This window comes from Telopea speciosissima, chromosome 5 (genome assembly GCF_018873765.1).
Source record: "Telopea speciosissima isolate NSW1024214 ecotype Mountain lineage chromosome 5, Tspe_v1, whole genome shotgun sequence".
Taxonomy (NCBI): Eukaryota; Viridiplantae; Streptophyta; class Magnoliopsida; order Proteales; family Proteaceae; genus Telopea; species Telopea speciosissima.
In genome coordinates, this window is record NC_057920.1 from 29,791,824 (window position 1) to 29,817,669 (window position 25,846).

Below are 25,846 nucleotides of genomic sequence, written 5' to 3' on the forward strand. Positions count from 1 at the left end.
AAATAAGGAAAAATTGGAAAACTGGATCTCTGGGGCTGCCCCCTCTCCCACAAACTACGAATATGTAAATGAGGGGGTGAGGGGGGCTACTTATAGGCAAAATTGGTCCCCACGGTGCCGTAAAAATTGTGTGGGGCCGCACGGCGGGGCCGCTGAAAGTGGAAAATTTGGGAAAAAATGGAATCTGGGCACCTACGAGGCCGCACGGCAGGGCTGCAATGCCCATGCAGTGCTGCACGACCCTGCCACGCGGGGCCGTAGCTAGGTCACAGCGCCATTGCTGGTGCGTACCCAACTCCTTTTCTATAAAAAAGGGGGGGTTTCCTCATTCCTCACATCCTCTCCTTCCTTTCTTGGGCTTTCCATTTTGGAGCTCTGCCCTCTCTCCTCCTTTTCTCTCTCTTCTTTTTCTTCCACTTTTTTGCTTTTGTTTTTTTCTCTCCTTCTTCATCATGTCTATGAAGAAAGCTCAGTCCAGAAGTCCTTCCTTGGGGTCAGTGGGTGACATGCAAGCGGAATGGTACACAAGTACCACTGTCATGGACACAACCCGCCACAAATGCTGCACTATCTGGGTCAGGGCCTCATAGCTATAAGTAACTCTTACCTTCTTTTCTTGCATAGCATGTGCTTGGTTCAGTTTTTTCTGATTTCAGCCATTCATTCCATAGGATCTCTATTCCCTTGCTTATTAGAAATATTGTCATACGAACAACGTTCGGACATGGTATTGGCAGCTCCACCATGCTGTGAGAGAGAGGGTGGATGGCACGTGGCTTGGTCATACGGCCCAGGTAGTCGCCCCAAAGCTCGATACTCCAGTTGTTCGAGCTCTTGCTGATCATTGGTGGCCATCTACCCACACTTTTCATGTGCCTACAAGAGAGGTAACTATTACTCCTCTAGATTTCTTCATGATTACCGACCTTCCCTTTACTAGGAGGCCCATTGTATTGACTCCATCAGACCGGATGAGGTCTCTTGAGGATATTAGTAGGCTTCTTTGCTTCATTGTGACAGAGCGGGTGATGCTTGTGCCCTCCTTGAAGAAGAAGTGGGATAACCGAGAGATTGTTGATACTTCCTTGGATGATTTATTCGACCAAGCTGCTAAGAGCTTCCTCCTGTATTTGATCTCCGGTCCTTTTCTGAGACTGGGGAGGTCGCATAGACACTTTGCTTATTTCTTCTCAAACCTTGAGGATACCAGAACCTTTAACTTGGGTGGATCTACTTACGCCCACTTCTTAGGGATGTTGGATAGGTTACCTTTGGGGTCACCTAGTCTCACTGGCTGCGCCTACGTCATTTGGGTACACTTTAGCTTTCTTGTCTTTCTCAGTTTTCTTCTTTTTTGCCATTTCCTCATGTTATCTTTCATTGACAGGTGTGGTACTATGAAGTTCTAGGGGTTCATGTTCCCTCTTCTCCTGATGAGACCGTTCCTTACATCCCTAGAGCAATGCGTTGGGGGACATCAAGGGGCACCATCATCGATGAGTTACAAGTGTGCCTCCAGCTTTATGACTTGAAAGTCAACCAGATAATGTTAACACTTTTCCTTATATTATTGCTTCAAATATGACGACTGACTTCTATGAGCATGTCTACCATGTCCATTGGCAACCTTATGATGAGGAGGAGATTGATGATGAGGGCGATCGAGATGAGTATACCTATGCCCTTGCGCTCACTGAGAGGCGGATAGTTTTTAAAGGTCCTGCTAGGACTGAGCTTTATCTGGGAGAGACAATTACTCTTCAATGGCATTCTGCCCAACTGGTACCTCGTCCTCCTCCTTCCCATATGTATTATGTTCTTCCATCACCTGATATTGATGAATTAAGGATGGGGATGCCTGCACTGGGGTTGACCTTGGCTGATCGGGATTATGAAGAATTTCTCTTCTGAGAGACGGTCTACGTTCGCCTGACTCAAGAGGGCCCTATGGTATTCTCCTGAATTTTGCCCTACTTGGTATCTTTTTCTTTCTTGTTTTAATAATCCTGGTTCCTTCTTTTTTTCATAGTATCCAGGTCATCCTTTGATTCCTGGTGCATACAGGATGCTTCCCTCATATAGCTATAGTGCGGATTTTCACCCTCCTAAGAATACTAGCGCTGGTCTACGTATTGCCAAGATGATTGACCTTATTCTAGGGTATCGGGGATGGACCACCTTTTCCCTATCTGATACCAGTATTCAGACTGCCCTTCTTGCCCGCAAAGTTTTCGACCATGACCTAGGGCTCCCTCTTCCTTTTGATGGAGTACATCATTCTTCTTTGCCTTTTTTTTACTTCCATTGGATTCCTCACTCTTCATGCTGACTCTAGTCTTTTGTCATAACAGATTAATACTGAGCGATAAGCTGACATGCGCCAAATGCAGGCGAGTATGGATGCGGTACTTTTTGAGCGGACATGTTATGTTAAATAGCTGGTAAGTGCCTCCTTTCTCTTTCTTTTGCCTTCTACCCTTTTTTATTTTTTGAGATCTTACACACATTTTTTTTAAATGAACTCAAACTCATCCTTAATAGAGTGGCCAGCTTGGCGATATGAGGGATTATGAGAATTGCACCCATAACTATGCTAAGGAGAACAAACATCTTAGGAGATAGTTGGCATCCGCAGGACTCACCCCTGCCCTATTCATGCCGCATGATGGTGAGAGCGGTGATGATGATGGCGATGAGGGATATGGTGACTATTATCATGCATATCACATGCCACCGCATGCCACCTCTCTTTGTATCTATTTATGTAAACATTGATTGTACAGCATTAGATTAGGCAGCATATCATATCAATATTGATTGTATAGTATTTAACAATAGATTAGGCAGCATATCATGCTAACCGATTCATGTAATATGATTATATATTCTCCATTCTTTACTCAATGAAATCAAGGTATTACAGCTACAATTCCTACTATTATAGTTCTAACATGGTATCAGTCTAGGTTGCCGATCTTACATTCCCCCTTTTTCATTCCAATGGGTGATTCTACTTCACCTACGCCTACCACCATCACCATCTCTTCACCCTATTTTTAAACTCTTCGGATCAACCTGGTTCCCCTTTGGCTACCCCTCTTCTTGATGGGGATAACTACCCTACTTGGCATAGGGTGATGCTCATGGCCCTGGAGGCGAAGAACAAGTTGTCTTTCATTGATGGTTCCCTACCCCAACCTGCCGATGACTCTCCTGATTCATTGGGTGCGTTGCAATAGCATGGTCCGATCATGGATTGTGCATTCTACCATTCCTTCCATTGCACACAGTATACTCTGGATCAACTCGGCTTTCTCTGCTTGGATAGATTTGAGAGAACGTTTTTCTTTGAAAAATGCTCCGCATATATTTAAGATCCGCCACTCCATATCTACCCATGTTCAGGGCACTAATTCAATATCGACTTACTACACCAAGATCAAGAGTTACCGTGATGAACTCCTCTCCTATCGGGCCATTCCTTTGTGCACTTGTGGTGCAATGATGACTTTGCAAGCTATTCTTGATGATGACTATCTCATGGATTTTTTATAGGGATTAAATGAATCCTATGCTGCTGTTCGGAGCCAACTGTTACTCATGGAACCATTACCTACAATGAACAAGGCCTATTCTTTACTTCTTCAAGAGGAGCATCAGCGTTCTATTACTGATGCTCGATCCACTTTGTCGGATTCAGCCACCATGGTTGCTCGTCTCTCCTTGGATGCCTCCAAAACGGGTTCTTCGTCTAAGTCACATTATCATTGTTCTCACTGTGGCAAACACGGACATTCTGAATCTCAGTCTTTCAAGAAAAATGGATACCCTGATTGGTGGAATCAACACATTGGCACCAAATGCCAAGGCACTGCTACCACTTCCAAGGCTGCTCGCCCCACTACTCCACTCGTAGCTACTGCCCAGGCCGAACCTTCCCATGTCTATGCTCCCACCCTGACATCCGCTCAACTCCAACAGTTACTTGCATTGATCCCATCGGGTAACCATCCATTAGTTTCCATGGCAAGTAATCTTCCCTCTACATGAATATTGGATTTCGGTGCTATGGACCATATTACTTTTGATCCATTATTATTTACAAATCTTCTACCCAATACTACATGTCCACCCATTTCTTTGCCTGATGGTTCCCTGATGAGCACATTAATGTGTGAAATCTTAGGGTATATAAGCCTACATTTTACTCACATTTTACGGAGCTACTAGGGTATTTTTTCTGTGTTTTCAGGTTCTAGGTCTTTTTGATCATTTTATGCTATCGGGAGCTGAATCTCAAAATTTACGCGTAAAGCTGCCCAATGTTTTTGCATGGATGTGTTCAGAGCTAAAATTTATGCTAGATGGACATGACAGAATTCAAGTACGCATTCATTTAGGCCATCATACGAGCAATTATCATTTTTGGGCCATAAAAGAATAATGGGCCAGAAATGAGCCGAAACACAAGCCCAGGCCAGTCTGAATTTTTGGAGAGTTATTATATTTGGCACCAAGGAAGACAATTATGATCAAGGGTTGAGATCCTCTCAAGCATTTACCCTCTTTTTGCATTTTTCACTATTGGAGGAGAGAGAAAAGCCACAAGGGACCTACACTTGTTCACATGTGACTAAGGGTAGGATGGGAATAATTCTCACTGAAGCAACCAAGGACAAAGGAGGAATTTCATATTCAAATTAGAAGTTTGACTAGAAAGTGGGCTGCAAGCAAGGATCGGCCAAGATGGGATTTGTGCAAGAAAGAAAGGAGAAATAGTAGGAGAGATAGGAGAGGAGAAAAGAAAAAAAAAAAAAAAAGATACTCTCTCCCACTCACGTTTCTCCTTCCCTCTTTCCTAACTTCTTCTCTCTCTCTCAGACTATTTTATCTCCCTTTCCACTCTCTCCCCCATCCACTTTCCATTTTCACTTTTCCATTTTTTATATTTTATTATTTTATTTTTCCTTATCCCATCTCATTCCACGGTTCCCATCTCTCCTCCCTCTCACGTTATCTCTCTCTCTCCCATATCTTTATTTATTTAATTTTTTTTCTCTTTTCCTATTTTATCTCCTCCTCTTTTTCTTCCCTCTTTCATAAAATCTCTCTTTTTTTTTTAATTCGACTTCTCTCCACCGAATAACCCTTTTTTTTAATTAGATTTTCGCATTCTCTCTCTCTCTCTCTCTTATTTCTTATCTCCTATCTTATTTTATTTTTCTCATCCACTCTCCACATTTTTTTTAAAGCACCCAATCTCCACGATTTTTGAAGGGAATTATGGAGATTTACTTAATCCTTGAATGGAATCCTAGTCATCACCCTCACTCTCTCTTCTCTCCTCCAACTTTCCAAGGGTATTTTAGGAACTTGACTATGGATGGATATTTTGTGGAGAAGATTCTCTCATCCTTGAAAGGTTGAAAAGTCAAAGATTGAAGATGCCTTGATCACTTTACTTGGAGAAGACTCCTGCAAAGAAAATAAAGCATAAGAATTAAATTGAAAAGTCTACTTTTTGGAAAATAGCAGGTCTATTGGACCAAGCTTTGTATCTCTCATACTTTCCATATTTTTTAATTTTTTTTGGGGATTCAAATTTTTTGTAAGGAAGGAGAAGGGAATCTTTTTTTGGGAGGACTCTCTCTCCAAAGCCCCCATGATTTTAGAAGGAGAGAGCCTCCCAAAACCATGGGCTCTCTCCCTCTCTTCTCCTCTTCTCCTCATTCCCCTATAAATACCCCTATGATTTTGGGTTGTAAGGGAGTTAATTTCTAATGCAATTCTAGTTCAGTTTTTTATGAATTTTCTTCTTCTTCTCCTTCTAATTTGTGATGTTCTAGTTCTAGTTTGATTTTATGAGTTTAATTCAATGGTTGTAATAATTTTATGCAAGTTTTAATTTCAATTATTATTTTCAATATGGTTGTAATCTCTTAATTCTAGTTCTAGTTTTAGAACTTTCTAGTCTAAGTTTCTAATTCTTGTGAGAAGACTTGGAGATTTGGAAGAGGAAGCCATGCAAGGATTATTCAAGTTTTTCAAGCTTCATCAACTACTTTTATTCAAAGCCTAAGCAATTCATGCACTTTCAAGTTTGGTAGAAGGGAGTATTAGTTCTTATTTTTATTTTTATTTTCTTCTTCTTCTTAACCTCTTAATTCTTCTATTATTTTTATTTTAATCTCACTCTCATCCCCTTTATTCCCTCTATTCTAGTAGGACTTTAATTCTCCACTTTTGTTATTTTTGTTCTCATTCTCTACCTCTCTAATTCTTCCATGCTTATGAAGAAAGGGAAGCTTAGCCCTAGATTCATTGGTCCGTTCAAAATTTTGCAAAGGGTTGGACCAATAGCTTACCGACTTGCACTACCCTCAACTTTAGCTGGAGTACATGATGTCTTTCACATCTCCTTACTAAGAAAATATGTTGCAGACCCATCGCACGTCTTGAGTTATGAACCGTTGCAGCTAAGAGAAGACCTATCGTATGAAGAAACCCCTATTCGTATTTTGGATCGTAAAGAACAAGTTCGACCGAACCGCATCAGATCATATGTGAAAGTTCTTTGGAATAATCATGGCATTCACTAGGCTTCTTAGGAAACAAAAGAAGATTTGCAGAGAAAGTATCCACAACTTTTTACCGATCCAGGTATGTAAATTTCGAGGATAAAATTTTATAAGGGGGGAGGAAGGTAATACCCATGCCCAAAATATAAGGGTAATTTGGACTTTTCACTTTGTGTGCAGAATCTGTACCAATGGACCAATGAAGGATGGAATTTTGGTTGTTGGCATGCACACTAGAGGTAAAACCTTGCTAGTATTTTATTAGTATTAGTGCAAGGTATGCTTATTTCTTTATTTATTTTTCCTTCTTTGTGCATGGTTATATGTTGCTAGTATCCAAATATATTTATTTATAAGGTTATTAACATCCAAGAGAGGTTAGCCTAGTGGTTAGGCTCCCATATGGAATTAAACAGGTCTAAGGATCAATTCTTGAGGGAAGCAATTGAATGGAATTTTATTTGTTTTTCTTTGGATTGGTTGGTGGACACAATATTGACTTTTGACTTGGGGACTATAATCGATATTGAAAGGAGAAGAAAGATTCTCTTTATGAAGTGTATTTGAGAAGTTGAGATAAATTAGGGGAACGGAGAGAATGAAGAAACTTAAAGTTTAATGAATCAATAAACTGTAAAATAAATTAAGAGATTAAAACTTAAAATTTAATTAAAAGGGAGTTGAAACTTATTTCAAAAATAAAGAAGAAGAAATAAAGAAGTATTGAAGAAGAACAAATAAAGAATAAATGAAGAAGAAGAAATAAGGAGAAAAAGAGAGGAGAGAAAGTTTTACGTAAGAGCAAGAGAGAAGGTTTCATTAGACTTGTTCTTTTATTTTGAAGGTATACATTTTAATATTTAAATACTCTATTTCATGATCATTTGAATATAGGAGATTGATTCTTGAGGTTGTATTGTTACGGTGTACAGTTTTGGACAGATTCTGGTTGCTGTTAGAAAAAAAATTGTATTTCTTAATTAGTGAAGATGTTGGACCCCAATTTTGATGGGATTATGTATGACATACAGATGGAATATTTTTTCAAATTTGAGGTCCATCCAATTTCGTTTGGTATCCCATCTAAATGAGAAATTGGGACTAGTCTGCTGTCTTGGCAGAATTTGAACCTGAACTTGGGAATAATGAAAGCCCAACTAATACTTGGAATTTAGACTTAAAATTTAGTGTGAATCATTATTATTTAGTCTAGTTTATTAAAAAAAAAAATCGGATTAAAATAAGTTTGGAATATGGTATTTATGTATCTTTTAAATATGTTGCGTAGATTCTGGTTGAATCTGTGCACTAAGATTGGAACAAATGATTTAAATATGAAATATGAGAATTTGATGATGATTTTTGGTGGAGATCTTGGTATTAGTGTAAATTGGTCCCCTGTAAATTTTGAGAGTCTCCAGATCTCTACAAGTGGGGGAAATATTGCAATTTGAGGGTTGCCCGTGTTTACAAGTTGGGTACAGCTTTGTAAGGGTACATTAATCTATTGATTTTGCTATTTATGATCTATGTAGGGGATATTGGATCATTATTTTTGTGATTTGAAGTCCAGTGAGAATTGACTTAAAACTTGTAATGTGAGTGAGACCCCGCAGAACCTATATATTATTTTCATATATAAATCTCTTTTCTTTGATTTGCCGTTTTATGAAATTTCATGATTTGAAACAACATGACTATTTGTGCATAATTATCTTGAAGTCTATTTTGAAGTATTATGCATGTTTTGAAATATAATTTGATTTCTATGAAAAGAATGCATGATTTTTACTTTATTAAAAGCATGATGAGACTTGTCATTTTATAAGATATGATTTGAATATAATATTGTAGGACTGCAACCCTTCCTACAGGAGGTTATGTGTTGGGGTGGATTATTGAGAACAGGAGTGAGGCAAGAGCGTGACGTTTAAGGACATGGTCCGATTCTATGAGCCAAGAGCTCGAAGCTCACAATTCCATTATGTTTGGTCGGTAGACCGGGGGGTGAGGCAAGAGCTTGACATTTAAGGAACGTGGTTTCTCCTCCATAGGAGCCCGTTACCGGTTCTGTGAGCCAACAGCCTAAGTCCCATCCCATGGATTATATTGGTGATATGTTGATTTTTAGCAATGCCACTTTATGAACCTACTGAGGCTATTAATTGGAATTGGTGTTATGAACATTTGAACTCATGACATGTTTTACTGGAATTTGTGATATTTTCAGATTTATATAACATATGTTTTGAGATTCTATTACATTTCTGGATATGCATTACCGATATTTATGTTCTGTTTCCCCTTATTCATTAAGCTTTCCCCAAGCTTACCCCTTTATTTAACCACATAGAGAACGAGAGTCAGGAGCCATGCTCATGTGATGAGTGCACTGGAGTTATTGGAGGAGATGATACTCAGATTAGGGATGATTAGAAAATTTATGGAATCATTTATCTTTTTTTATTTGGAACGATTGTAATGATTTGGATTTGGATTTGACCCTAATACATGATTTATTTTAATATTTGGATGGATGGATGTAATAGGGATTTATTCTTACTTTTAGTTATGGTGCCACCAACACCTTAGTTTTAAATATTCGAATTCATATTAATCGAATGCTGAATTTAACTGTTTAAGTCTTCTGCTGTGTTATATGATGGTATTATTGAGGATTTATTTGGAGATTGTGACTAATGATTCAATTTTGGTTCATCTATCTAAAACCATTTCGATCTTATGGATTTGTGTGACGACCCTTACCCCTAGGCCGGTTTGGGGGCGTTACAGAGGATATTGAGTCACTTATAGAAATCTTGCATTCCATTGGTTTATGACTTCTTCCCTGATCTTCTCACTCCATTCAGGTCGCATCCTTCTGGGCTTTTGCTTGACTAGCTGTGCATCTGGATAAGTAGGCAGTTGGTGTTGCACTATCTCTGTATGAATGCCATGCATATCTTCATATGACCAAGTGAACACTTCTTGGAATTCCTTCAACAGGGCTGACTTTTGACCAACTTCCTCTTTGTTGAGCGAGACACCAACTTTAACCATTCATGGGTATTGTTCAATTCACAAATTTATGGGGCATACGACCTCTCAGACATGTTGGGCTTTTCTTTGCTTTAATTGCTTTATTGGATGGTGATGTTCGAGGATATCCTCGTCATCAGAAGAAGAATCAAAAGAGGAATCGAAAGAAGAGGAGACAAACTCGAATGGTTGATTTCATTCATAATGAGAGAAGGAATACAAGCAGACTCAACAGATTGGAAGGTACTAGCTTCCTCGATTACAACAGACTCATCGACAGACGGGACTAACTTAGAGCTGACCACTCCTTGAGACTATCTCACTAAACCTTTCAGAGATACCAATCCAATTCACAATTGGCTCTTGGATAGGGTGAATTAACAGATAAGGTTTTGGCCCCTCTTCATCCCCTATAGAGATTATAGCTATTTCGAATAGTCCTCCGATGTTCAATGTTCAGTTCTTCTTTAGTGGCTTTCAGTTTCATCTGCTCTATTTTGAGGGTGATCTAGTCGACATCATCCTAAAAGAAGATTTCAAACCCGGATTGGAAACTTCCATTGCCATGATCGAACCAAGGCTCAATGTTCCCACAGTAACGGAAGCTGTCTCCTTTTTTGATAAAATATCCATTCAAGGTCTTGAAGTACAGAGATGGTTTCTTTGTCTCAGTAGCGCTGGCCTTCTGACATTCTTGGCTCATTTGCGTAGGATAACTTCCCTTCTTCGGTACCTTGTATCCCAGCCCTCGATGGTTGCCATAGGTCAGAAAGTCAGGGAATTGTGGGATCCCTTTTTGGTTCCTTCCTAATCCAAGCCCTGGAAAATATCCCATATTGTTCATCATCTTCAGAATTGTCCTACTCCAAGTGGACGGGTAACTGGATGGAATTATTTCCTTCATTTTTGAGGTCATTACACTAATTACCACAATCTCAAATCCTCCCAACTGGATAGCTGTTAGAGCTTCCCCACCTTCTTTAATGCTTGCCAAGGTATAGATTATTTCTGGGTCACCAAAAATAGTGATCACTTTTCCTTCATAGATAAATTTCATTTTTCGATGCAGGCTTGAGGCTATTACTCCTATAGAATGCAGCCAAGGCTGTCCCAATAGTATATTGAATGATGCTTGTATGTCAATCACTTGACATTCCACAGTGAATAGAGCAGGTCTGACTCGAATGTTCATGATCAAAACACCCAGAATCTTTCTTCTTGTATTATCATATGCTCGAATTGTCTGAGTAGAGGGCTTCATTTGGGTGAGATCCAACCTAATACAATTTGTAGCTTTGAGGGGTATGACATTGAGAGCTGAACCGTTATCAGTCAGAACTTGAGGGACTGATTCCCATTGCACTCTATTATAATATGCAGAGCTCAATTATGGTCCTTTCCTCCGGGCGGGAGATCATCTTTCAAGAAGGAGAGAGATTACATGGCGAAGGTGGCCCCTATAATGTGTAAGAGTTCTTCCACCCCCATTTCTATTAGTACTTGAACCTTGTTGAGTGCTTTCAGAACTACTTCCTGATGCAACGGGGAAGCCATCAATAATCCCCAGATAGAGATGCTAGCTTGTGCCTTCTTCAACTAGCTCTGCACCTGATTTTTCTGGCTCGTAATTGACTTAGTTTGGAGCAGGCACAAAGGGTTTTTTTTTTATAATCAATCCTCTGTCTTTGAAGTTCTTTCCACTTTGGGTCTTTGAAACCTCAGGTTCCTTCCCTTTTATGATGAGCTCTGCTGGGCACAGTTCTTCATCTTCTATGTCATTTTCGGTTATTACAAAGGTTTCCACCATGGGATTCTTCCTTTTTGGGCTAGTGACTTCGCATTCTGCTTTCAAGGCAGCGATTGTCTTTTGGGCCTTCTGCAGGATTTTGGATAAGGCCTCTTACTTTTCATAGAGGTGCTTGAAAAGTTGGTCCTGGTCTGGCCTCTGCGGTCCCACTGGTATCATTTGCTGGATCATTTTGAAGGTCTCACTGGCTAATCTTTGGAATCTCATTGCTTCAAACAAGGACCCAAAGTATTCCTCTTCCAACTCCTTGTCACTGGAGATCACTGGGTGAATATTTTTTGCGGGATCTCTCACTTGTTCATCTACGATGATGTTGTAGAGGTAGAACCTATCATGTGCTCGTGCCCATTTGTGATACTCCTCACTTTCATAGTCTGGAGATGTTGGGGGACTTTCGCATAAATCTGTTACCAAAGAAAATACTAGGGTGACCGAATCTTCCAACTCCTTCATTACTTGGGGGAGTGGCCATTTTTCATTTACCGACTGTTGTCGCTGCAATTCTTATTGATACGTTTTGTCTGAAGGTACTTCCTTAAAGAGAATTTGATGAATCTTATCGACCATTCTGAGGATTTCTCTTGCTTCAAAGGGATGGGACCAAGCTCTTGGCCCACAAATTTCCTCATATTGGATGATATGAGGTTCTACCTCCATTTCAGATGCTTCGCTGGGTAATTCATTGCCAGTGTCTTCATCCATTGCTTCATCATTCAAACTTTCATCGGATGCTTCCTGATTTAAATTTTCGTCTAGGGCCTCATTACTCGAATCATCCCCTTCTTCTCTGTTGCCATCAATAGGGTGGATTCCTTCTGTTGGGTCAAAGTATGGATCTCCGATGTTAATATTGCTAGTCCAAGTCTCCCATTCCTTCATCATCTTTGGGGGCCTAGAGTATGGCTAGTTGTCTGAGTACAACATAAGATCTTGAGGAGGATTCCCAAAGAAATCTTTCACCAAAGCGAGATTCTACCAGGTCATGTTCCTTAACTCATGTAATGTTCTCTAAAAGAAGTATTCTTCTATTGACAACTCTATCTTCTCACAATGTGTCGTGAAGTGTTCACACACTATGTTTGGGAAGTGTGAAGTAGCCTTATACAAGATGTCATAAGTTGTGGACATTAGCTCAAGGATGTCTTGCACTTGGTAGAAGATGCTTATATTTCTCTTGTCAAAGTCCTCTCCTTTGACAAACCATGCCCTTCTCTGACTTACTGAAGATACTAATTCCTCATCACCACTCCTTCCTTCGTCTTCTTGAGGGATAGGCTGAACGAGGTCTGTTGGCTCTGCTTCATCATCATCAATTCCGATGCTATTTACTCATTGTAGAGTTTCAATGAAGAACTCATATTCAAACTGTGACTCAAAGTCGTCTTCTTCACTATCGTCGGTCCCTCCTTCCACCTTGATAAGGAAAGTGTCTCTAGATAAAGTTTCAAAGGGGGTGAATTTAAACCATGAAATCTTCTTGACCTTTTGAATTTTCCACATATGCCATATGACTGATCTCATAATTGGTGAATCCAAACCTTCTCAGTCACGCATTGGATCCAATACTGTCGAGTCCATTCTCTAGGTATTCAAGTTTTAGCATTCGAGGTCAGAAGCTAGACCTTTCTCTTGGTTGCAACATTGTTCGCCTTTTCTGAACTTTCTATTGTTGTTTGTTCTCGCACAATAAGCATATACCATCATTCTTCTCGCTCTCCTTTTTTGGGCGTATCAGATTCGACTATGGAATGGTGTTGGTTGACTTTTGATCATCTCTTCTTTGTATATTTCCTTTAGGAAGTTGCTGATATTGGTTCTTGCTTCTGTTGGGAGATCCATCTACCACATGAGGCGCATTTTGTCTCTCGATACCATTCTCAATCCCCTCAAAGGTGCTTTTATGGGCCTGATTAGAGTTGTTGGGTCCAAATCCGTTATCCCTTCTTCCAAGGATTCACAGATCTCATGGACGACCTTAGGGAGTCAAGTTCATCTTCATCAAGCGACCCATTGAAGGTGGAAAATGTTTCTAGTATCTTATGCTGTTGGGGTATAGATACTCATGATAAAATCCATATAGATTTTCTAGGATTATCCCCACTTGCTCTTCCTTCATCAGGTGACTTTACATCTTCATAACCTTCTCATAGAATCTTATGATGAAGTCGAAGAATCCTTCATTTGGATCTTGCCTTAGTGCCTCTAGCTCTTTTCTTTCCTTCTTGCTCTTCTCAGTTCGGGCTGCTAGGATAGCCCTATAGATTTGAGCATCCATCAACTTCAGCTCTTGCTTCACAGGTTGAATCAAAACCGTCGGATCTCTCAAGGGATCTTCTTCTTATAACATATTCACCCCATGATTTAGCAGAAGGTTTGTGGTCACATTGGGATGTTGACCCATCTTCAATTCAATTTTCCCTGCATCTATCAGATCTTGGATTACATGCTTGAGGTGTATGCATCTGTCTGTCTGATGACCCTTTTGATTATGACAGTAATAGTACCACTCTGGCTTATATCTTGGAGGTGGATTGGCCGTGTTCACGGGTCTTGGTGGTACAACGTCCATCATCCCTTCCTTCTTGAGTTTGAAGAAAAGGTGAGTGGGTGTCATACTGCCAAAGATAAACTATCTGGGAGGGGCTGACTGTTCAGCCTGGATTACCAAGGGAGGAGCAACTGTTGGTGAAATTTGCTTCTCGGTGTACTGAACAGTAGTAACTTCATTCACTTCAAGGCCTTTCTCTCTTCCTCCTCTATTTTTTTTTTTTACCAGAATAAGATCCAGAAGCTTCCTTGGTTGAAGTTTGGGATTGTTTCCCTTTGAATAATTTGTCCTCAATGCGCTTTCTAGTGGCTACGAGTGCTTCGAAGGTTTTGAAGTGCTGACAGTAGAGGCGATCATGATACTCTCCATGTAGGTTTTCCAATATAACATGTTCTAATTCATTTGGGCTGTTCCACAGCTTGGATGTCTTTTCATGGAATCTCATGATGAAGTTAGAAAATCCCTCGTCAGCTCCTAGCCTCAAGCTTTCCAACTCGTGCCTGGTGATGTCCACTTCAGTGTTGTACGAATACGGTTTGCTGAATGTCTTTACAATTGCTGACCAAGTTTGAGTTTGAGTTTGATCCAATTAGGTTCCCCACCTTAGACCTGATCCTGCCAATGAGTAAAGGAATGCTTGACCCATTTGATTTTCTATGAGATTCCATGACTTGGCCACTGTAATGAAAATCTTCAAGTGAGCTCGGGGATCTCCTGTTCCATTGAACTTGTCGAGCTTCCATTTGAAATCTTCAGGTATTCTTTCCCCAGTGAAGCAAACCATGTCTTCTCTGGGTTTCTCAACAGCCTTTCCTTTCATTGCTATTTCGAGCTTCTCAACTTTCTCCCCTTCCATTTCTGGTGGGTCTTGGGGAGTATTGATGGCTATATGTTTTTCTTCTATCATGATCCTAGGTTGTGCTCCGGGGGTTACGCATTGTCTGCTCGAGATTGACCTTGTATCGACTGGACTAACTACATAAGTAGCTACTGCATCTCTGTCATTAACCTTTGCATGCTAACCATTTCCTAACTCAGTGCTTCCTCTGAAGAATTGGCCTCTGGTAGATCCATGGTGCTCGTAACAGGGGGTGACCTTGTTGGACTTTGTGTTGGGGGACTAGAAGTCAAGGGAGGTGAACTAGAATTTTCAACAAGCTCAGAAGGTGGAGTCTGGTGGAGATTGGCCTAGTTTAATCGACTGCCATGACGGTTTCACATGGGTAACAGGGATTTTTTGTCATAGAATTGTGCCTTGCAAAGGTAAAAGGGGACAAATTTAGGACTCAAGTGGGGAGATTCATTTTTTATCTTATTTTAATATTTTATATTTTTTTGTTTACAAGCAAATATATACACACACACATATATATATAGAGGGCGGTAAGGCGACTACTTGCAGTTTGATAACTAAAGTTTGAGGGTGTGCCAGAGTATGAAGCTCTGGCAGGTTGTTCTTTGGTCTTTGAGGATCCTATAGGTTCTTTCCCTTTCTGGGTACCTTGGGTCCTATTGAATTTGATTGAGACTTCTCCGTCGATGGTCTGAGTGATATACTCGACCTCTCTGTTGTCAATTTGAGGGATCGGAATCTGGCACTGCAGTTTCCATTCTTCAGGGAATGAGATCTCGTTCCACCTTGACACCCTTAGGAGTATGGTACTTGCATGAGCAAAGTCCGGTTCTATGTATCTAGTATGGCCTTTCTCGGATCTTCTTAAGGCTCTAGGACAAGAAATCTTCTTCATGGCTTTATACTGGATTCTATGAACTACTGCTATTGGTATAGATCCAGGCTTCATGTTATAGCCATGGGTTTTGAGGTTAATCTTGAGAGCATCTAAGATATTCTCATCTTTTAAACCCAAACTTATGTCTGGGTAGCAATTAAAGTGAACTGGTCCATAACACATACTGGTCTCTATGGCTCCGATGAGGGAGTCATCAAACTTGAGGAATCTTGTGTCTCTTAAGGCTAAGAGGATTGATGTGTTAAGTCCTTCTCTGTGAAGGGGTTTGATTGCTACTTGAAGAAGTCCTATATGGATGTAGTTATATTTTTGTTTTAATTGTTCGAGACTTTTGGGGTTAAGCAGGTAGATTTCCTGCATATTTGGGCTGTAGTCTATAGTTTGCTCGACGGTGTTGATGGTTTCAGCAAAGCTGACAAGGTCTTGTTTGTACACATCTTTGATCGGAACTTTGGGGATGGTCCATTTTTTGAGACTACCGTCCCTCATTTGTTCTTCATTACTTATTACGCTACAGTTTGAGCTCCAGTCTCCTAAGGTACTTGAAGACATTGTCCTGTCTAAACAGTCCATGATACGGGTACTATACCCCCCTTTAAAAGTGCATTTTACCTTTCTTAGATGGGATAAGGCACTACCTAGTGTTATACCGTCGTCTCCCGGACTTACACTCCTTCTGCCGTTTAGAGGGTTCAGTGCTAGGTACTATCAAACTTAACCCATGCAAGAAGGGCAACTTGCAAATGTAAAGGAAGTCTAGGCACAATATCACGAGCCTATTCTTTCATGCAATGGCTCTGATACCAGTAGAAACAAAAGGATCTTAACTATATTGTGTTAAGTGTGTAATGAACATGCAGAGAAAACAATGGAAAATAAAATAATAAACTTGAAATTAAACTTTTGTGTGTGCTTAGCAGGTGCTGCGATCCTTAATTTAGATCGGTCGCTGCACTCAGAGGGGGTAACCCTTATCAGTCTACTGTTTTGCAGGTAGCCTTCTGCTGTGCTTTGAAGGCTGCTGAGCCGGGCAAATAAAAAAGATGATATATTTAAAAATAAAATTTGATTTTATATTTATAGAGAGATCTTGATTACAGAGGTAAGCTTGAAGATAACTGGACTTGGGTACAAGTAAGGTTGCCGGAATAGGTAACTTACAAGTACATTTGTGAACAATCTTGGAAGCCTGAGATAAAGGCTTTGAACTTGATACAGGACTTGATGAAGATCTTAGTTGCAGACCTTCAGGACTTGACTTGACGAACTTTGATTACAGACTCGAACTTGATGAACTTTGAATTACAATTTGGAAAATAATATTAAAATTTGGAAGATCTACTTAGATCTTTTGATTTTTTTTGGAGCTTGAAGATGAGTTGCAGACGTTGCTTCTCTTCTTCCAAATTCACCTCCCTCTTTAACTGAGACGAAGGGTCATCTTAAAGGAGACTTGGTGCTTGGCTTCAGCCTTATCTGAAGGGAATCTTTGAAGTCATATGGGACTATCGACTGGACTTGTCGGCTGCTTTTGGACTTTGGAGGCAAGCGGAGCCTACCCACCGAAAGCGAAAAGAATCTTTTGACTTAAGGGTTAAAGCCACCGAAAGTCGATTTGTCTCGGAGTGGTCTTGATGGATAGTGGGGACACGTGGCATTCCATGTCTGGGGGATAGACTATTTTCCACATCGTGTCTGCACTATTTGAACTCAATGATTTTAATTGCCGAGTTATGGCAATAGTGTGATAGGAGTCATCCTTACGTCACACTGGCGTAGTCATCCATTTCCCTTTCGGGTTGCCCGGATTGACCTTTGGCTAGGATCCATGACCCAGGTCCATGGGTTTTGTAAATATATATATATATATTTTTTATTTTTTATGGGGCCCTTATCGGGTCCTATTTGATCTTCGGGATATGTGGGCAGCAATGTTGCCTCGTCCCCTGCCTTTGCTTTTATTTGTTGATGAAACTGATTCTGCTTGCTAAGACAGCAGGTCATCTTGGTCGTAAGGGTCTTGGGCGAACTGTCCCTCATGAATATGATGGGTTAAGGAGTCCATACTGAATATCTCATCTTCATCTTCTTCTTCATTACTTGCTAGGCCAAGCTGGGCAAGTTCTTTTTCTAATTGTTTCCGCCTGAGGGAGATTTCTTCGTTGGATCCTTGAGATTGGGTAACCTTTGGGATGGGCTTTAGCCCAGTGATAGCCTTAATGATCTTGTCTGTGGTGTAGCGGGTGATATTGCACCCGTCCCACCATTTTACATAGAAGGTCCTTGCCAGAACTGGGAAGGTAACCTCATGGGTCTCAAAGTGCTGGACTTGGTATTCCCAGTACATGATCCATGCAAGGTGACATTATAGGAAAAACCTGAACAGGTCTGACTGGCTTGGAATCTTTTGAGTAATCTCACAAAATTTTGCAAATACTTTCGTAAGGGGTGCAGGAAGTACTTCTTCTATTGGTCCATAAGAGTGCCACCACCTATAGAACCAATTTGGGATGTTGCTCTTGAACTTGTAATCGAAGCAGAAGAACCAAGAATGTTTTCCCTTTGAATTTTGCCAAAGGAATGCGTGGTGCCAGGCATCCACATAATCAAAATAATTATATCCTTTGGGATTGTAGACTTGGGGGAAATCTTTGTCGTTCCCCAGTCTTCAGCATTGATAATTTTGAGGATGGTGACCGAGGAATGCGTCACAAGGGTCTTATCTTCTTTATCAAAATTTTGTTTGATCCTGACAGAGTCAGTGTCTACAAGGATAAACTCATAGAATTCTTGTGTTTTTATGTGATTTGGGGAGTAAAAATGCCAGTCTTGGTAAAAGACTCTTTTGGCAATGTCATTTGGTGAGGTGCATTTCTGGGTATAATAGTCTTCTAAGATGACCAGGTCTTGAGAAATACCTTTGTTTATGTATTGGCTTTTCTGTGAGGGCTTTGGTATTTGAGTGGGTCTTTGGGTAGAAAGATTTGTTACTGATTGGGAGGAGCTTGGTTTTGTCACTGTTTAGGATGTCCCTACAATGATATGGGAGAAGGGGACAATTGAAGTGGCTTGGGAGGAACATGCTATTTGCTTTGGTGGTGTTTTTGCATAGGCAACTTTTGCTTTAACTCCTGAAAGAGGGTTATCTTCTTTGGGCGGCATGACGGAGATGCAGTTTATAGTTTTTGGGCCCTGTAGGAATTTTCGGGTGAGAAAGTCAGGGATATAATTCAGCTCTCCTTTTATATATTCTATTTCAAAATTAAAACTTGATAAAAGGGCTTGCCATCTTGCAAAAATTTGTTTTGATGCAATATTTTGAACATCATTTTTCAAAACTTGTTTTGCAACACTATAGTCTACTCTAACCAAAAACCTTTTATTGAGTAAATCTCCTTGAAATTTTTGAATACATAAAACAACTGATAAAATTTATTTTTTGATTGTACTATAATTCTTTTGGGCATTGTTCCATAGTCCAGAGGTATACTGAACTAGATTTTCTTTCCCTTGATCTATTTGTTTGAGGATACCCCCATAACCTAGGTCTGAGGCATCAGTTTCGATGATCTTGGGAAGTTTTGGGTTTGCAAGGGTTAAACAGGGAATCTCCTTGACTAACCTTTTGATTTCTTGAACTACTTTTGTTTGTGGTTCTCCCCAAGCAGGAGCTTTCTTCTTGAGCCTTTGGTATAAGGGCTCACAGATCTTGCTTATGGATGGGAGGAAGTCTCTAACATAATTTAGGCTTCCTAGAAATCTTTGTAATTGTTTTTTCTCTAAGATTTGATCAGGGAACTTTTCTGCAAAAACTATTGTTCTTTCAATAGGGATGATAGTCCCTTTGTGGATGTAGTGTCCTAGAAATCTAATCTTGGTTTGGAATAAGTCCATTTTCTTTTTTGAAAGGACGAGTCCATTAGTCTTGACAACTTGGTAGAAACTTTTCAGATGTTTGAAGTGTTGATCTATTGATTCTGAGAAAATCAATACATCATCTATATAGACTATAGCATAGTGGCCATAAGGATTGAAAATGTCGCTCGTTATGTTTTGAAATTCACTTGGGGCATTTTTTAATCCAAAGGGCATTACATTCCATTTGTAATGTCCAAATGGGGTGGTGAAGGCAGTCTTGTACCGATCTTCTTCATGGACTTGGACTTGCCAAAATCCAGATTTCATGTCAAACTTGAAAAATATCTTGGCTTGATGTATTTTCTGGAGCAAGTCCTTTTTGTGTGGAATAGGGTACCTAATCCATTGGAGAACTTCATTTAAGGGTTTATAATTGATAACTAATCTTGGGGTTCCTCTTTCTATTTCTGAGTTTTTGTTTACATAGAATGCCACACAACTCCAAAGTGATCGGCTCTTCCTTATTAGTTTTTTGTCTAAGAGATCTTGGATCTCTTTTTTACAAGTTTCTTGGAGTTCTTGACTCATTTGAATTGGTCTTGCCTTGGTAGGAATATTTTTTTCTAAATTTTTTTTTCATAGGGGAGTTTGACAATGTGTCTTTTCCTGTGCCAGAAGGCATCAGGGAATTTAGAATACAGGTTGGTTTCGAACTGAGTTCTTAATTTGGTAATTTGGTTTTGAGTTTCTTTCTTTCCTAGAACTTCTGCAGTTTTTATATGCATAATTTATTGTTTTAGATGTTTTAAATGTTTCTCTTTGGATTTGATTCTATTTATAGAAGGATCTTTCGTTATTGCAAGAGCTTTTGAATTTTTTATTTGTTCTATGTCGAAGGGCTCTAAGAACTCAAAGCTTATCTTTTATCCTCCTATTTTTGTGGTTAATCCTAAATTTGTTACCTTGAAAGGTTTTATCAATTCTATGAAGGGTTGTCCCAAAATTACTTGGCTATCCAAGTCTTTGATGAGGATGAAGGGCTATTTAAAACATACCCCTTGGTTACAGATATGGACTTCTGGTAATTTATACTGGACATCAAGATAGGCTCCATTGGCTGTGGTTAGCCTTTGTTTAGTCCTTTGGAAATATTGGGTAGGGACAAGTCCCTCTTGGATGCAGTCTAACTGCGCTCCTGAATCAATCAGGGCAACGGAGGTGAACTTGTGAGACGAATCTATAGTTAAGTTGACTTTGACAAACCATTTTTTGAGGGGAAATACTTTCAACATAGCTTTGGCTAGTTTTTGGTTCTAGGTTTTGTTGGGATTTCCCTTTGAGTCTTATCAATTCTTCTTTGACTTCTTTGATTTCTCTTTTTAATTCTTGAGTTGTTATTTCAAGATTTGTGATTCTAGTTTTGTCTGATTTTTCGGTAGACTTTTGTTTGTCAAATCTCTTGAAAACTTGATTAATGTCATAGGGCTTTTGTCTTTCCTTGTTTTCTTCCAAGGCTTGTTTAGCCTCTTCTAAACATTGTTTTCTGACTTGAACGTCAGCAATTTGTTCAATTGCATCAAAGAATGATTGGTGTATCATGCTGATGCTTTTGGTTTTAGAATATTCCTCTGAAGAGGAATAGGTCTTTATAGCATTGGTGATACAATTGCATGCAACTGCATCAGGTTCAGGGTCACTGCTGGACTCAGTGTCTTGGTTTACTTGGTTAACTTCATAGAAGACTTCATCATCTGAGTCTTCAGTGTCTGAGTCAGACTCAACGAATATTTTGAATATTTGTTCATGGGTTTCCTGGTCTAAATTTAGCAGGCTTACCTTCTTCGCAGCCTTGTAGTATTTGGCTATGTGGCCTAGTTTGCCACAATTGAAACATTTTCTTTTATCGGAGCTTGTTGAAGGTTTATCTTGTTTTGTTTCTTCTTGGGGCTTCTTAGGTTGAAACCTTTTCTTCTTAGAGTACCTTGGTTTTGTATAAAACTTTTCTGGGTTATCTTTATAATGTTCCTTAGAACGTTTTTTGTTCTTATCTTTGAAATGTTTCTTATCCTTCTTATTTGAAGGTGGTTTTGGAACTGGGAACCCATATGTTCACAGAATCCTTCTAGTTCCTTGTAGGATTTTGTTTCCTTCTTCATTTGTTTTGCTAATTTCAAGTCTGTACAAAGGGCTATGCCCTCTTCATGGATAGTGTTGATTAAATCTCCATAAGTGAGATCATTATAGGGAATCTAACCATTATTTTTTTTCCTAAGTCTTTGTTTAATTTTTTCAGAGAAAATTGTTGGTAGTCCAGTTATGAACTTCTCTTTCCAAAAGGGAGAATTTACATCTTCCCTAGTTAAGACTTTGGTCATAAAGATGTCTTTATACCATTTGAAATCATGCAGTTTTCTGCATCTGAGGTTTGTTAATTGTTCAGAGGACCTATCTTTTAATCTTGAAGGGTCTCCTAAAAAATATTTGGTTATGCTAAAGATGAGAGTGTTGACAGCATCTTCAACGACTCTACCATTATCTAACACTATGGTTCCATCTTCATTAGTTTGTATTGCTGTTAGGATTTCATTTTTTTGGTTAATGGTTAGGACATAGTCCCACCATCCTTTGAGTTGGCCTGTGAATCCTGAAGCCAGGAGACTAAGGAGCTTAACCATTAACCAGGAGACAGCTTAGTCTGAAGTTTCTTTGATCCGGTAGGCATTGGCTACCATGGTCATTTCTTGTAGCTTGTTTATGATATTATATTCGGACATGCCATCTATGTTCCATTCATAGATAACACCGCTTTGATAGGAAGCCTGGGAATAAATTCCCCGTTTTTCCATTTGCAGGTCTGAGAATGTTGGTTTTCGGTAAGACCTTTGGAAATTTTCTTCTATTGCATTTATGGTACTGGGGTTTTCTTGTAGGTATATGACTCCTACAGTTTTTGTATTGTCTGAGACTTGAGATTGATTTTGAATTTCCTTTTGAAGAGTTTCAGGGATGACTAAGGAGCTTAGTCTTTGTTCAATTTCTTTTAGGGCATCACTTTGGCTTAGGGCTTTTATGCTTCTTTGGTTTATGTTGTGAGGTGTGAATAATGGTCTTGTTGAGGAACTTCGGAGGTCTTGTTTTGGATTAGTTCCTGGGCTTGGATCAGGAGGATCTAATCTTGGTTGAACTAAGGCCTCGACCCTAGATAATTGTTTTCCTAATGTTAGGAGATTTTGGTTTGCATAATTACTTAAGCCTATGAGTGTTTTCTCTCCTTCAGAGGCTCCATGTGTTGATCTAAATGGTGTAACAAAAATTTTTGCTTTATTTATTGTTAGCTTGAGATTTGCTAAAGGAGGATGAACAGATTCTATGGTTTCATTTGTATCTGTTCTCCAAGATTTTGTTATTTTCTAGTTTGTGTTTAGACTAACAAATGGGTAGTCTATCTTGTGATGTTTTGTGTGGATTTCTAAGTATGTAAAGAATTTTATGTTAATCTTTTGACTGGTCATGAAATTATACCAGTGTTCTCTGATCTTTGTTCGTTGGTCCTCAGAAACAGTTCTGAAGAATCAGTCTTTCTTTTCTTTGTTTTTGGAAGACTCAAAATCTTCTCTTAACATTGGTTTCTTTATGTGGAAGTAGGCATCTAGTATTGGGGTTTCCATCTGAGAGTACGATGGTGATTTTATAGGTGTTGGAGTAAAAGCGAATTGCCACTTTGTTTGTACATATATATATAGGTATGTACAAACAAAGTGACAATTCGCTTTTACTCTCTCGATTCTATTTTACTCGGGTAGTCGATGGTAAGGTTTGCATCAACATTCAAGACTGCTCGGGAATAACCCTTATGATCTTGTGATATGATGCAAGCTTACCATAGGTCCTTCATCGTTTAATAGTTCTCAAAGATCAAATTTGAATTATCATAAGGAGATCTAATCAAGGACCCCTCAACGATTACCTTTTCCTACAGAGTACCACTCATCAGAATTCTAACATTGTCACATTATTTAGACAGTGTATCTTTCCCCAAGGGACAATCGAGGCTACATTTTTTTTTTAGATACACTAATCTAAATGGATATGCGACACATATCGATGGACATTCGAGGGACAAATAGAATTCTTCCCCTGATTTGATATTCTGCATTAAAAGAAGGGATATTGCTGAGCATTCCACTTTCGGCCTCAAAAAGCTACGAGGTTAGTTTGTGGCGTATCCTAGTCGTATATGATCTATTTTCCTACATGATGCATGCAATAGGTATGGGACAAAACAAGGCCACCCATGACAGGACCAATATACCTATCGCTCGTGATAGCGAATTGTGGGTACATGGTTCCTTTGATATACCTAGAAAATAGATCACGCGATCTTAGAGTAATCAATCTAGTCCCCTTTTTGAGTAGTGGAGTACCCCATGACACACTAGTGAATACCCTCGTCGATAATTCTAGACCCGTACAGTAAATATCAAGGGATGTGGCTTCGACCGCGAATTACCCATAACTACAAATGGGGTTCAACGACTGACCACGGGGCTTTGTGTTCCCATGAAGTGTTGTGTGTACATGATAGTTGTTACATCCCAAACCACCCCCTGGGAGGATTAGGTAGGTGACCCGAATTGCATAACGGCAATCCGCAAATCCCACGGATCTAGAAGCAGTTAATACATTCACAAACACACATCCACAGTATTACCACATGTAAACTCAGAGTGCTGCAGAAACTATAATTACATTAAAAGAAAAAGAAGCGTAGCAGTACAGGAAATGATTGTTACATACATAAGTAAGCTGAATCATTCCCTCTCTCACACCCACAAACAGAACAGTACAAGATACTAAATACATCTGCTGAAGTAAAAAGGAAAATATATATACAGGGCGAGACAACTCGAGCCCCAAAAAGAAAGAAAGAAAGACCGAAAGCAGAAATGGGGATAAAGAAAGAAAGACCAAAAAGAAAGAAAAGATAGACGATTGAAATGATATGTTGTGATGTAACATGATGGGAAGTCGAGCCCTTATGCAACCTGTAGACGCTGTATTTTGTCGCCCCCCATCGATTACGACAATTGGACGCAGATGACTGGCAATGTCACTGAAAACCCAACTTTTCAAACACCACAAACACCCCCGTTCACCCTATAAGGCGTAAAGTGTACGTGCGGTAACCCCACAGAAAAGGCATAGCCAAATGCGCCCTACGCAGCCCCGTAAGGCAGCACTACGGTCATGGCCTTGCCAGGCAGCCCTGCCACATCGCGTTGCGGCCTACGCAGCCCTGCCAAGCAACCTTGCCATGCGGCGTCGTGGCCTGCACGGCCCTGCCAGGCAGTCCTGCCACATGGCACCATGGCTTGCGCTGCCCTGCTAGGAAGCCTTGCCACGTGCCATCGCGGCCCTGCCATAGGGCTTGCCGTGCAGTGTCGCGCACACTGCGGCCCTACCATGCAACCCTATAGGCACCCAGATTCCATTTTCCCTAGTTTTTCCACATTCTGCGGCCCTTCACCATTTTTGCAGCGCCGCTGGACCAATTTTTCCTATAAATAGCCCCCCTCACCTCCTCAGTTGCATATTTGAAGTTTGTGGAAGAGAGGACATCCCCAGAGCTCCAATTTTCTAGTTTTTCATTGTTTTCCTTATTTCAGGGCCCTGCCCGGTCCGATTTCGAGCCTTCAAGCTTCATCCCCCTGTCTGAAGTTCGGCATCTCCGACCCCTTTCGCCCAAATCTAGGAAACTTCCCATAGTGTAGCCACTCTGTCCGACATTTGAACCCCTAGTTTCCAAAACCTTGCAACGTCATTATTCTGACCAAGATCCTAAGATCCAACACTCGCAAGTCGTTAATCTATCCGACAATGGAACAAAGCCAGTATTTTGTGTCAAATCGTGCCCCTGACTAACTGGAATCTTAACTGGAGGACAGGAACCCCAGGCATGGCCTCCAAGAACACTGCGCACAGCTCATAGCATAATGTACTGCCTGGACTCCAGGTATTCTCTCTCCTCTTCACAATTATGGGGCCCACCCCTGGATATGTGTGTAAAAGACCCTAAATGACATGTGGGGACAAGGCCCTGACCATGGGTCAAACCCCTGTGCAAGCCCACAGAGTTTCAGACTTGCTGAAATCTCTGGGCGATGCAGACATCACCCAGAGACATCGCCCAGAGTGCAAAATAACATTACTTAATGGATTTAATTTGTGGGGACCACCCATATTGGACATGGACACCCTCCATAGG